The sequence below is a fragment of the Octopus bimaculoides genome, chromosome 3 (genome assembly GCF_046866305.1).
Source record: "Octopus bimaculoides isolate indiv1 chromosome 3, ASM4686630v1, whole genome shotgun sequence".
Lineage (NCBI taxonomy): Eukaryota > Metazoa > Mollusca > Cephalopoda > Octopoda > Octopodidae > Octopus > Octopus bimaculoides.
The window spans coordinates 132,955,820-132,969,347 of record NC_142930.1 but is presented as its reverse complement, the minus strand read 5'-3'; the positions used below and the strand labels follow the sequence as shown (position 1 = coordinate 132,969,347).

Here is a 13,528-nt window from a genome sequence, read left to right as displayed (position 1 = left end):
TGCAGCAGTTATGTGAATCTGAGAAGGGAATATGTTGAATAGAATCATAATTAACTGATCTGCCTGTATTTTCTTTTACTCAAAGCCAGGAACTTTTTAGTACCCCCTTGTATAAGGGAGATGTAGCATCTGTCTCTAGCAGGTTCGGTCTATGCAGAGGCTCCCTCATCAAAACAGTTTTCTCTATGATGATGATTTCATCATTGTCATCTTTTAATGTCCACTTTTCCATGCTTGCATGGGTCAGATGAATTTTGTTGAGGCGGATATTCTATGACAAGACACATTGTCACAGAATATTGGAAATTAATGACACTGCTTGTATGACAATGACACTCATTTACAACTATTACACAATGTCAAGACAAGGAGACACAAACACACACACACTATGTATGTATGTATATACATATATATATATATGTATGTATGTATATACATATATATATATATATATATATACATATATATATATATATATATATATATATATATATATATATATATATATGGGAGAATATACAAATAATAACAACAGACGAGGACAGGTGGTGTAAATAACAAAAGTATATATTAGTATGACGCTCGGGAATACGGAAAGTCTTTGACGTTTCAAGCTACGCTCTTCAACAGAAAGAATACGGAGACAAGGAGAAAAACACAGAGAAAAAAAATTGAATAGTGTTCAGTCAACGGTCAATCATAATATATATTTTCCTTTATTCAAAAATTCTTATCGCTCCTTAAAATTATGGCTTTTAAGTGTTGATTTCTCAGCCCAAGAATTACAGCGTGATGTGCTGCTTGACTGGTCCCCCCTCTCCCTCTCTCTCTCTCTCTCTCTCTTTATATATATATATGATGATGATGATGATGATCTTTTCTCCCGCCATGCCTCTGTCTACCCCTCCATCCTCTCTCTCCCCCTTCGTAGTTTTTCCTTTAAGGTCTTCAGGTTCTGGCTATATATAAATGAGAAACCCATTCTAAATTATCTCGCTGACGTACTACGACGAAATACCCAAGATGCAGATAAGATAGAGATTTTTATTTATTTACGGCCTCAAACATCTCAATACCTTGCGCTTTCTTGTTTCTCTCCATGAAATTCAATTGAATTCAGTTGTTGTCTTAAATTCATGCTTATTCATTTTCTAAGCTTCCTAAATTCATGCTACGTTATATTCTAATCACCCAGAATTCATTGCTCTTTTAAAAAATTACGATTTATGCATTGTTGTCTCTCAAATATTTAAAATCTACAATTAAGAGCCCTCTCTACTCGCTGGCGGTACCTACCCACCACCACTACCCATTTTCCTTTATTCAAAAATTCTTATCGCTCCTTAAAATTATGGCTTTTAAGTGTTGATTTCTCAGCCCAAGAATTACAGCGTGATGTGCTGCTTGACTGGTCCCCCCTCTCCCTCTCTCTCTCTCTCTCTCTCTTTATATATATATATGATGATGATGATGATGATCTTTTCTCCCGCCATGCCTCTGTCTACCCCTCCATCCTCTCTCTCCCCCTTCGTAGTTTTTCCTTTAAGGTCTTCAGGTTCTGGCTATATATAAATGAGAAACCCATTCTAAATTATCTCGCTGACGTACTACGACGAAATACCCAAGATGCAGATAAGATAGAGATTTTTATTTATTTACGGCCTCAAACATCTCAATACCTTGCGCTTTCTTGTTTCTCTCCATGAAATTCAATTGAATTCAGTTGTTGTCTTAAATTCATGCTTATTCATTTTCTAAGCTTCCTAAATTCATGCTACGTTATATTCTAATCACCCAGAATTCATTGCTCTTTTAAAAAAAATTACGATTTATGCATTGTTGTCTCTCAAATATTTAAAATCTACAATTAAGAGCCCTCTCTACTCGCTGGCGGTAACCCGCCCTCCCACCCCCTCCACCGGAAGTTTCATTCCTCTGTCATCCCACCCCCTCCACCGGAAGTTCATTCCTCTGCCATCCCACCCCCTCCACCGGAAGTTCATTCCTCTGCCATCCCACCCCCTCCACCGGAAGTTCATTCCTCTGTCATCCCACCCCCTCCACCGGAAGTTCATTCCTCTGCCATCCCACCCCCTCCACCGGAAGTTCATTCCTCTGTCATCCCACCCCCTCCACCGGAAGTTCATTCCTCTGCCATCCCACCCCCTCCACCGGAAGTTCATTCCTCTGTCATCCCACCCCATCCACCGGAAGTTCATTCGTCTGTCATCCCTCTGTCATCCCACCCCCTCCACCGGAAGTTTCATTCCTCTGTCATCCCACCCCCTCCACCGGAAGTTCATTCCTCTGCCATCCCACCCCCTCCACCGGAAGTTCATTCCTCTGTCATCCCACCCCCTCCACCGGAAGTTCATTCCTCTGCCATCCCACCCCCTCCACCGGAAGTTCATTCCTCTGTCATCCCACCCCCTCCACCGGAAGTTCATTCCTCTGTCATCCCACCCCCTCCACCGGAAGTTCATTCCTCTGTCATCCCACCCCCTCCACCGGAAGTTCATTCCTCTGCCATCCCACCCCCTCCACCGGAAGTTCATTTCTCTGTCATCCCGCCCCCTCCACCGGAAGTTCATTCCTCTGTCATCCCACCCCTCCACCGGAAGTTCATTCCTCTGTCATCCCACCCCTCCACCGGAAGTTCATTCCTCTGTCATCCCACCCCCTCCACCGGAAGTTCATTCCTCTGTCATCCCACCCCTCCACCGGAAGTTCATTCCTCTGTCATCCCACCACCTCCACCGGAAGTTCATTCCTCTGTCATCCCACCCCCTCCACCGGAAGTTCATTCCTCTGTCATCCCGCCCCCTCCACCGGAAGTTCATCCCTTTGTCATCCTGTCAACCTCGGCTGTCTCCCGGAACCCATCTAGTGGCCTTGGCCATCCTCTCCCCTACCTTTGGGTAGCGCATTAAGGTTGAGAAATGTTTGCAGGTTGTAGGTAATGTTTTGCTTATGAATTCTTCCAATTGCAAGTTTTCTTTTCAGGTACACGACACTGCTTTTCCTCTTCCCAGGCTACAGGCCCACACCCCCAACACCCATACTGTTAGGATTGGCACTCTCAACGTCGGCACGCTGAAAGGTAGATCTGGTGAAATTGTTGAGATGCTTGAACGGAGATGTGTAGATATGTGCTGCATCCAGGAAGTAAGATGGAGAGGAGGTTCTGCAAGGTTCCTCACAGGCAAAGAACACAGGTACAAGATTTTCTGGGCAGGGAACACTGACGGGGTCGGGGGCGTAGGAATACTTCTAGCGGAGAAATGGGTGGATAAGGTAATCGAGGTCGTTAGAGTAAGTGACAGAGTACTTAAGATCAGACTAGTGCTTCATCATAGATTAGCTACTGTCATCTCAGCCTATGCACCTCAACCTGGGCTACCAGATGGTCTGAAAGACCAATTCTATGACACCCTCTTGCAAACTACCTCGTCGACGAGTGACAGGGACCTTCTCTTTGTGGCTGGAGACTTCAACGGTCATGTCGGACGTCGTGCTGGGGGCTTCCATGGCATACATGGAGGCTATGGCTTCGGTTCCCGCAACGAGGAGGGAACCAGACTGCTGGAGTTCTGTGATGCAACCAATCTTATGGTCTGCAATACCAACTTCAGGAAACCTGCCAGTCACCTAGTCACCTACCGCTCCGGCAGACACTCTAGCCAAATCGACTACATCCTCGCCAGAAATAGGGAAAGAGGGCGGCTTATAAATGCCAAAACCTACCCTGGCGAAGAATGTACCCCACAACATAGATTAGTAGTTAGCGACTTTGGGATCAAGGCAAAATGGGTGCCCAGAATTAGACAGGCTTGGAGAAGAAGGGTGTGGAAGCTTAAAGACCCTGCAAACGGACAGAGACTTAGAGACAAGTTACTTGAAGCATTTAACGAAATAGAAGGGGATATAGCATCATACAACGTGGAAGACAATTGGAGATTTCTGCGGGACAACCTGTTGAAAGCCACCGACCAGATTTGTGGGTGGTGTAAGGTCCCCTCCCAACCCAGAGTAACGTGGTGGTGGAACAAGGAGGTAGACAGGGCTATTAGACAAAAGAAACAAGCTTGGAAGGACTGGAAGAACGGTGGTAGCAGGGAATTGTACCAATGTGCCAGAAGGGAGGCTAGGCGACAGGTTTATTTAGCCAGAGGGGAAGCAGATAAGGAAAGATTTGCCAATGTTCTGCGCTGTGAGGACCAAAGACTCGAGGTATTTCGGGTTGCAAGACAGTGTAGGAGAGAGAATAGTGATGTTGTAGGAGAGAAATGTGTTCGCATGGATGATGGTACGCTTGCATTAAATGAGGATGCAAAGAAAGAGGTCTGGAGATGCCACTACGATAGATTGCTTAATAAAGAGAATGAATGGGAGAAAGAGAGCCTGCCTTATGTCGACCCAATAGAGGGACCAGCTATCCGAGTTGATAGTACCAGGGTAGATAAAGCAATTAAGAGTATGAAGACCGGGAAAGCCCCCGGCCCATCAGGAATCACTGCAGAGATGCTCAAAATATCTGGCAGTGTTGGCTATAGCCTAGTCACCCGTATTACGAACCAGGTGATACACGAAGGAGTCATACCCTATGACTGGTGTAGCAGCATCATAGTCAACTGCTACAAAGGTAAAGGGGACGCTTTAGATACAAATAATTACAGAGGCATCAAGCTGTTAGATCAGGTTATGAAAGTTACAGAGAGGGTCATAGCCCAACTAATTAGGGAGCGAATCAATTTAGATGAGATGCAGTTTGGGTTCGTGCCAGGTAAAAGCACTACTGATGCCTTATTTCTAGTGAGACAGTTGCAAGAGAAATACCTAGCCAAGGATAAACCTCTGTACCTGGCTTTCGTTGACATGGAGAAAGCCTTTGACAGGGTCCCCCGATCCCTTATCTGGTGGTCAATGAGGAAACTTGGGATAGAAGAATGGCTAGTGAGAGCTGTGCGAGCCATGTACAGAGATGCGGCCAGTAAGGTGAGGGTTGGAAATGAGTACAGCAATGAATTCCGGGTAGAGGTAGGGGTCCACCAAGGTTCCGTCCTCAGCCCCCTATTATTTACCATAGTCCTCCAGGCAATCACAGAGGAGTTCAAGACAGGTTGCCCCTGGGAGCTCCTCTATGCTGATGACCTTGCCCTAATTGCGGAGTCACTATCAGAACTAGAGGAGAAGTTTCAGGTGTGGAAGCAAGGTCTAGAATTGAAGGGCCTTAGAGTCAACCTAGCTAAAACCAAAATCCTAATAAGTAGGAAGGTAGATAAAACACAAACCCCTTCAGGTAGATGGCCCTGCTCAGTATGTAGAAAAGGAGTAGGTAGTAACTCTATAAGATGTACCCGGTGCAAGCTATGGACACATAAGAGGTGCAGCAACATCAAAGGCAGGTTAACTAGCAAGTTAGTTTTTGTTTGTGGCAGATGTTCAGGTGCAATAAAGACTGCAAACAAACAGGAAACAACTTCTATCTCATTCCAGGGTGAAAAACTAGAGGTAGTCGATAGCTTCCGCTATCTGGGCGACCAAGTTAGTAGTGGGGGTGGGTGCGCTGAAAGTGTAGCTGCTAGAATAAGAATAGCCTGGGCAAAGTTTAGAGAGCTCTTACCCCTGCTGGCGACAAAGGGACTCTCACTCAGAGTAAAAGGCAGACTGTATGACGCATGCGTACGAACAACCATGCTACATGGCAGTGAAACATGGGCTGTAACTGCTGAGGACATACGTAAGCTCGCAAGGAATGAAGCCAGTATGCTCCGTTGGATGTGTAATGTCAATGTGAATACCCGTCAGAGTGTAAGTATCTTGAGAGAAAAGCTGAACATTAGAAGCATCAGTTGTGGCGTGCAAGAGAGACGATTGCGCTGGTATGGACATGTGGTGAGAATGGAGGAGGATAGCTGCGTGAAAAAGTGCCACACCCTAACAGTTGAGGGAACCCGTGGAAGAGGTAGGCCCAGGAAGACCTGGGCTGAGGTGGTGAGGCAAGACCTTCGTACATTGGGCCTCACCGAGGCGATGACTACGGACCGAGACCTTTGGAAATGGGCTGTGCGTGAGAAGACCCGGCAAGCCAAGTAAGATCGTTGCCAGTGCCCCTGGACTGGTTCTTGTGCGGGTGGCACATGAGATGCACCATTTTGAGCGTGGCCGTTGCCAGTACCGCCTGACTGGCTCCTGTAGGATTTTCGAGCGAGATCGTTGCCAGTGCCCCTGGACTGGCTTGTGCGGGTGGCACATAAAAGACACCATTTCGAGCGTGGCCGTTTTCGTGCGGGTGACACGTAAAAGCACCCACTACACTCTCTGAGTGGTTGGCGTTAGGAAGGGCATCCAGCTGTAGAAACTCTGCCAAATCAGACTGGAGCCTGGTGTTGCCATCCGGTTTCACCAGTCCTCAGTCAAATCGTCCAACCCATGCTAGCATGGAAAGCGGACGTTAAAACGATGATGATGATGATGATGATGATATATACACACATATATATATATGTATATATACACACACACATATATATATATATATATACACACACATATATATATATATATACACACACATATATATATGGCGTGCTTTTTCAGTTTCTTTCTACCAAATCCTCTCATAAAACTTTGGTCTGCCAGGGGCTATAGTAAAAGACACTTGCCCAAGGTACTGTGCAGTGGGACTGAACCCAGAACCATGTCTTTGGCAAGCAAGCTTCTCAAAAGTGCCTACCTCACTTTTACCCAATAAGATCTTAGGGTCAGTGCAGTAGGCTACTTCAAAACAATCAAGACAGTTGTCAAGATGTAGACTGAGTGTTGCTTGGGGAAGGCTGTACATGTTATAGCAAGCTTGCTCCTTCTCATACAACCTGCATGACCCAAGAGTGAATGATGGAAAACTTTCATTGTCATGGTATCCCTAATGTTTGGCTTTGTAGCTCTCCTGACCTACACCCCTAGACTACTAAGTCTGGAATGTTGTTGTGAGGAAAACCAACAAGCATGCCCACAATACCAAGAACTTGTTGATGTCTGCTACTGAGGATGTTATAATCAACATGAATAAAGATCGCCTGTGAGTTTATTGAATAGCTGTTTGTTATGTCATCATCATCATCACCATCGTCGTTTACCATCCGCTTTCCATGCTAGCATGGGTTGGACGATTTGACTGAGGACTGGTGAAACCAGATGGCAACACCAGGCTCTAATCTGATTTGGCAGAGTTTCTACAGCTGGATGCCCTTCCTAATGCCAACCACTCTGAGAGTGTAGTAGGTGCTTTTACGTGCCACCGGCACGAAGGCCAGTCAGGCGGTACTGGCAACGACCACGCTCAAAATGGTGTATTTTACGTGCCACCTGCACAGGAGCCAGTTCGGCGGCACTGGCAATGATCTCGCACAGAATATCTGTACAAAAGTCTATAAAAGAATTTGTTAGCTAGCTTTTATCTTTTACTTGTTTCAGTCATTAGACTGCAGCCATGCTGGAGCACTACTTTGTTTAAATTTTAGTCAAGTGAATACAACCTCAGTATCTTTTTTTAAGCTTGGTACTTATTCTATCAGTTGCTTTTACTGAACTGCTAAGTTAGCAGGCATAAACGCACCAACATGGGTTGTCAAGCAGTGATAGGACACACACACACACACACACACAAACACACACACACACAAACACACACACACACAAACACACACACATATATATATATATATATATATATATATATATATATATATATATATTAAAATTAATCAAAGGACACAGTAAGTATGTCTACCTGCTGGAAATAACAGTCAAAACTCTTATTTAAATCACCAAAATACACTGATAATAACTACAGAAATCAACCGTCCGAAGGCAAATGGACTAAGACAATCTCTCAACATACATTCAAGTATTTGGACACACGTGGACCGGTTTCTGGACTGGCATAATAGCCTCACATTCTTCACCATGAATTATCATGATGGAGAGCCCCCACCTGTCGTGTTGATGTCTGTGCTGCAACTGATTCGTTTTGCGTCGAAATCATAGCAGCCACCAGTGTGAAAATAATTTCTTGTGAAGTATTTGCTTCGTATTAATATATATATATATTATATTATATTATATATATATATCATCATCATCCTCGTCGTCATTTAATGTCCGCTTTCCATGCTACCATGGGTTGGATGATTTGACTGAGGACTGGTGAAACCAGATGGCTACACCAGGCTCCAATCTGATTTGGCAGAGTTTTTACAGCTGGATGCCCTTCCTAACGCCAACCACTCAGAGAGTGTAGTGAGTGCTTTTTACGTGCCACCGGCACAAAGGCCAGTCAGGCGGTACTGGCAACGGCCATGCTCAAAATGGTGTATTTTATGTACCACCCGCACAGGAGCCAAAATGTAAGATCCAGGCATTGAGAAGTTGAAAGAAAGTTAGCTTCAAGCAATCCATAATATATATGAAAAAACAAAACAACTTTCAGGGACAATAGTGGTTTATCGAGAGGGAAAATTGTGGATTTTTTCCATAGCGAAGTATAAGCTGAAAGAGTTCTTTTTATATTTCATGGTAGGTGACCAGGGTTGCCAGGTGTGCGAATAAGAATACAAGAGTAATGGATTGGAGTAGGTAAAATCCAGGCTACATATATTTCATAGCAGGCAGAACCTCAGAAGTAGTAAAAATCCAAGTGAGGTGTATACCATCAGGTAGGTACTCTACAGGCCAAGGATATCTTGATTAAATTTGAATCTGATTGAATTTTCCATGCGTCAACATGAACCTCCTTGCGACGATGTAACCTTTAATTTAATCAAGAAGTCCTTGGCTTGAAGAATATCCAGTGGTATACACCTTGCTTGGATTTTTACCACTTCTGAAGTTACGCTTGCTATGAAACATATGTAGCCTGGATCTTACCTACTCCATTCTGTAACTCTTGTATATATATATATATATATATGATGGGCTACTTTTTTTAAGCTTGGTATTTTATCAGTCATTTTTACTGAACTGCTAGGTTAGGAATAATAAACACACACACATATATATATGTATGTATCATCATCATCATCGTTTAACGTCTGCTTTCCATGCTAGCATGGGTTGGACGATTTGACTGAGGACTGGCGAACCAGATGGCTGCACCAGGCTCCAATTTGATCTGGCAGAGTTTCTACAGCTGGATGCCCTTCCTAATGCCAACCACTCCGAGAGTGTAGTGGGCGCTTTTACGTGCCACCGGCACGAAGGCCAACCAGGTGGTACTGGCAACAACCACGCTCAAAATGGTGTTTTTTACGTGCCACCTGCACAGGAGCCAGTCCAGCGGCACTGGCAACGACCTCGCTCGAATGTTTTTTCACATGCCACCGGCACAAGTGCCAGTAAGGCGACGCTGGTAACGATCACGCTCAAATGGTGCTATTTACGTGCCACTGGCACGGAAGCCAGACAGCTGCTCTGGCAATGATCATGCTTGGACGGTGTTCTTAGTGCTCCAATAGCACAGGTGAAAATCCATGGATCAAGATGTAGGAAGAAAGTTAGCTTCAAGCAATCCTGAAGAGTAGCCGGTGGTATACACCTCGCTTGGATTTTTACCATTTCTGAGGTTATGCTTACTATGAAACATTTGTAGCTTGGGTCTTATCTTACTCCATTCCGTAAGTCTTGTATGTGTGTGTGTGTGTGTGTATATATATATATATATATATATATATATATGATGGCTCCTTTCAGTTTCCGTGTACAAAATCCACTCACAGGGCTTTGGTCAGCCCAAGGCTATAGTAAAAGACACTGGACTAAGGTGCCACGCAGTGGGACTGAACCAGGAGTCATGTGGTTGGGCAGCAAGCTTCTTACCATAAAACCACGCCTGTTGGCTTTTCTGATATTTTTGTTTACCGTAAGGTAAACATTTTTCAAATAGCTGACGCACCCTATATACTCTGCTTCGTTAGACAACCAAGAAGTATTTTTTTACTCTTGAAAGGGAACTTGACATGGAATTCAGGAGTTTATGGTCTGAAACAAGAACCTTTTGAAAACCAATAGTTGACGGTCTGATTATTTTGCCTATTGCTAATGCAATAAAATAATATTCAATAAAATTTTTAATAATTCATGATGTACATTATTTAGTCTACGTTTTTAGAATTTAGGGTCGGAACGCTTTGGTGAGGTTAATTTGAAACAAAGAAAGTCAAATTCCTGAAGAAAAGTAGGAATGGTTACAATTGGAAAGCAATAGCTGGGTTGAAATTCCTTTGCGCATGCGCGCGATTTATACATATTGCGAATGTGCAAAGATCGAAACGAATCGGACCGTCAAATATTTTTGAAAATTCTTCTTCACCGTCTATCTTTCTCTAAAGTACGTGACACCCTTTTGATGAGTACTTCGTAAAGAAGAGGCGAATTTTGTGAAATATTTCCCATAAGAATAAACAAAATGAGCTAAATAGTGATTAAAGTTTAGTAAAGGAAATAAGGGCAACAATGAAATTTAGAGCAAAAGGGGTTAAGCATATCAAAAGTGCAGGGTTTGTAAGGTAACTTTAGTAGAGTATACGTGTGTTGATGGTAAAAACATTGATCCGATATACATTGTGGAAGTTATGTACAGTTTCTGATTTCTTTGTAGAAAGTTAGATCGAAAAAGAAAGGACTTTTAAACAACTTGACATCACTAAATAATTTATGCTTTTTACAGACATCAACGAAAGGGATTTGTGCTTTTATTTACACTGTTAACTAACTACGGTAATCATTAAAAATTGGGAAAAGTGAAAATGAAAATAGTGGACGAAAATCAATGTTGGATGACGTCTAGAAAGAAAGTTGTGTGTTTAATACAAAAAGAAATAATAATAATAATAGTAAATGGCTAAAGCATGAAAAATGGTTAGCATTATGAATAACGCCATTCCTTAAAGGTTTGGAAGCTAAGCATCGGGAGTAGCAGAAACTAACGAGAGATTAACTTATCAAAATAGTAATAATAATAATAAAATACTATTGATTTCTGTTAATAATATTAATAATAAAGATGGTTTGTTACATAGATATTTGTTTTCCTATATTTACCACGGAGCAATAACAGAAAATATTGCAATACAAAAAACAACAATGAAATTGTTAAGATTTTTCTTTGTTTTTTTTTTTTTTTTGAAGAACCAAGTGTTTACATCATTATAGAAATAGATAAATATCATGCAACAATATCATATGTTTCGTTGCTTTATGTTTACAAAATGTCTGTGTGTGTGTGTGTGTATAAAACTGGTTTACATAAAGGTGGTGGGGAGACAAAATTAGTAAACGGGGTAAAATGAATAATTTCTTATTTCTCGTTATTTTCGCAATACCTGTTTGAAACAAGTATTGCATCATCATTTTGTATTGCTACATTATATTTAGGAATAAAAATTAGTCAGCTTAGTTGTTGTTGAAGTTCAGAGTCCTAAACATAAACAAATGACAAGTACATATTTTTCAAGAAATTTTCCCTCAACTTTGACCCGATTGCAATTGAGGTTGAGAATTAAGTATCTGGATAAATTTTGGTATTTAATTCTTTTCTCCGTTGGATTCCAGGTCATTGTTTTCCCCACACTAATATCTAATTTGATAATTTTCAAGTTTCAAAAAAATAATGTCTAAAGTGGGGTAAAATGAGTAATGACTAATTCCTCTTTAACTGTATGGCGTGTAAATATAATATCACTCCAGCAGATCGTGAAGAAGCTAGAGGGAATATTTTCTTTTCTCTTTTTTTTATTTAGTCGACTTTCGTTAATTTCATATCATTTGCCATTTTCCCCTAATCCTCTTTCATTTGACCTAGATATTAATTTTTTTTTTTTTCATTTCTGATGAATATCGATGTATATGAGTCTGTTTTCAAATGTAATTCTGGAGAACCAAAGCAGTAAAATTACCTTAACTTGTCTTACTCATTTTGCCCCATCCAAATTTATCTTTTATACGCTCAAAGAGAACAGCGATTTATTTTTCAGAAAGTGATCAGATTGTTATAACGCTTTTAATGCATTTCGGGAAAGCCAATTCCTTAGCTTATATAGCTTTTCTAAAGTAGTAAACATTTATAAAAAATATATATTTTGTCAAAAATTCAATAAAAACTCCTCATTGTGCTCCCCCACACCATATATATATATATATATATATATATATATACACACGCACACAAATACACAAATATTATGCAACAACAGCAGGGTCTCGTGTACTTGTGTGCGTATATATATATATATATATAATAATAATAATATTAGGGACAAAATCCAAAATTACCTATATATACAAACAGATATATATAGAGAGAGTATGTGTCTATGCAAAGCCGTCTTAAAATATGGGCATACTGGACAGTTGCCCGGGTACCTTAGAAGTCTACGGGCCCACTTCTGATTTATGTATGTTGTAGTTTACTGTCAAATAAATGATATAGGCCCTAGTACATTGATTTGCCCCGGTGGCCTATAATGCTACCAAGAAGGCCCTTTATGTATATGTATATATCTATCTGTTTATACACAGTTCAGAATATACTTGTGTGTAGGAATGGAGGTAAAAATAAGCAAATACAAATCGATGAAAATTTATAGATTAACGGGATTTCGTTACCATTAAAAAAAAAAGAGAATAAAGAATCAATCATTAACAATTCTCTCTCCCTTCAAATCACGAATAAAAATAAGAATAATTATAATCAGAATTACAAATATGTTAATAAACACAAGCGTAATTATATACATATAGAATACAAAGAAAATTTGATAAGATTAAATATAATAATACTAACCGATGTTTTAGTCTTGAAGTTGTGATGAGCATAAAAGTAAAGGCTAAAAATGCAATGCATATATGTGTGTGTATATGTATAAATAAATATATATATTTCAATATATATTTATGAATAGGTATGTATATATTATATGTGTCAAGGCAGCGAGCTAAAGTTAAAAATTTGGTGTAAGTCTAAAAAAAAAAAAAACAGCTGCCACAAATTTTTAGAAATGATCAGAAACGATGAACTATAAACAACTGCTTAACTCGCGTAGTCTACACAATTGCTGGCTGCTACCGGGAGCTTCAAGTGAATTACTTCGAGTGAAGAGTAATGTGTGAATGTAGTTGTGGGCGAGTTGGTTTATGTGGTGTGCGTATGTGTGTGTGTGTATGCATTTCTCTCACACTGTTTCTCTTTCACACACACACGCACACACACACACACACACACACACACACACACACACACACACGCACACACACACACACACACACACACACACAGTTCTCTCACTCCAGGTGTATGTGCATATATATATATATATATATATATATATATATATATATATATATATATTACGGAGATGTACTTGCATAGCAAGTGACCTGATCTGAGATCGTGTGCTGGAACGAAAACAATTGCAGCGTGGAAGGTGTTTATAAGCCATTTGAAATAACACACAAAATCCGTTAGATT

General features: G+C 41.0%; 1 protein-coding gene across 2 annotated transcripts in view; it reads right to left on the bottom strand.

Annotated features, from left to right (window-relative positions):
* LOC106873906 (DIS3-like exonuclease 2) overlaps positions 1 to 13,088 on the bottom strand; it is an 86,815-nt gene extending 73,727 nt beyond the window's left edge. For both annotated transcript variants that reach the window (XM_014921435.3, XM_014921436.3), the window contains exon 1: positions 12,845 to 13,088. The gene's annotated coding sequence lies outside the window, so the exon portion shown is untranslated. The remainder of the gene's footprint in view (positions 1 to 12,844) is intronic.
* Between the last annotated feature and the right edge of the window lie 440 nt (positions 13,089 to 13,528).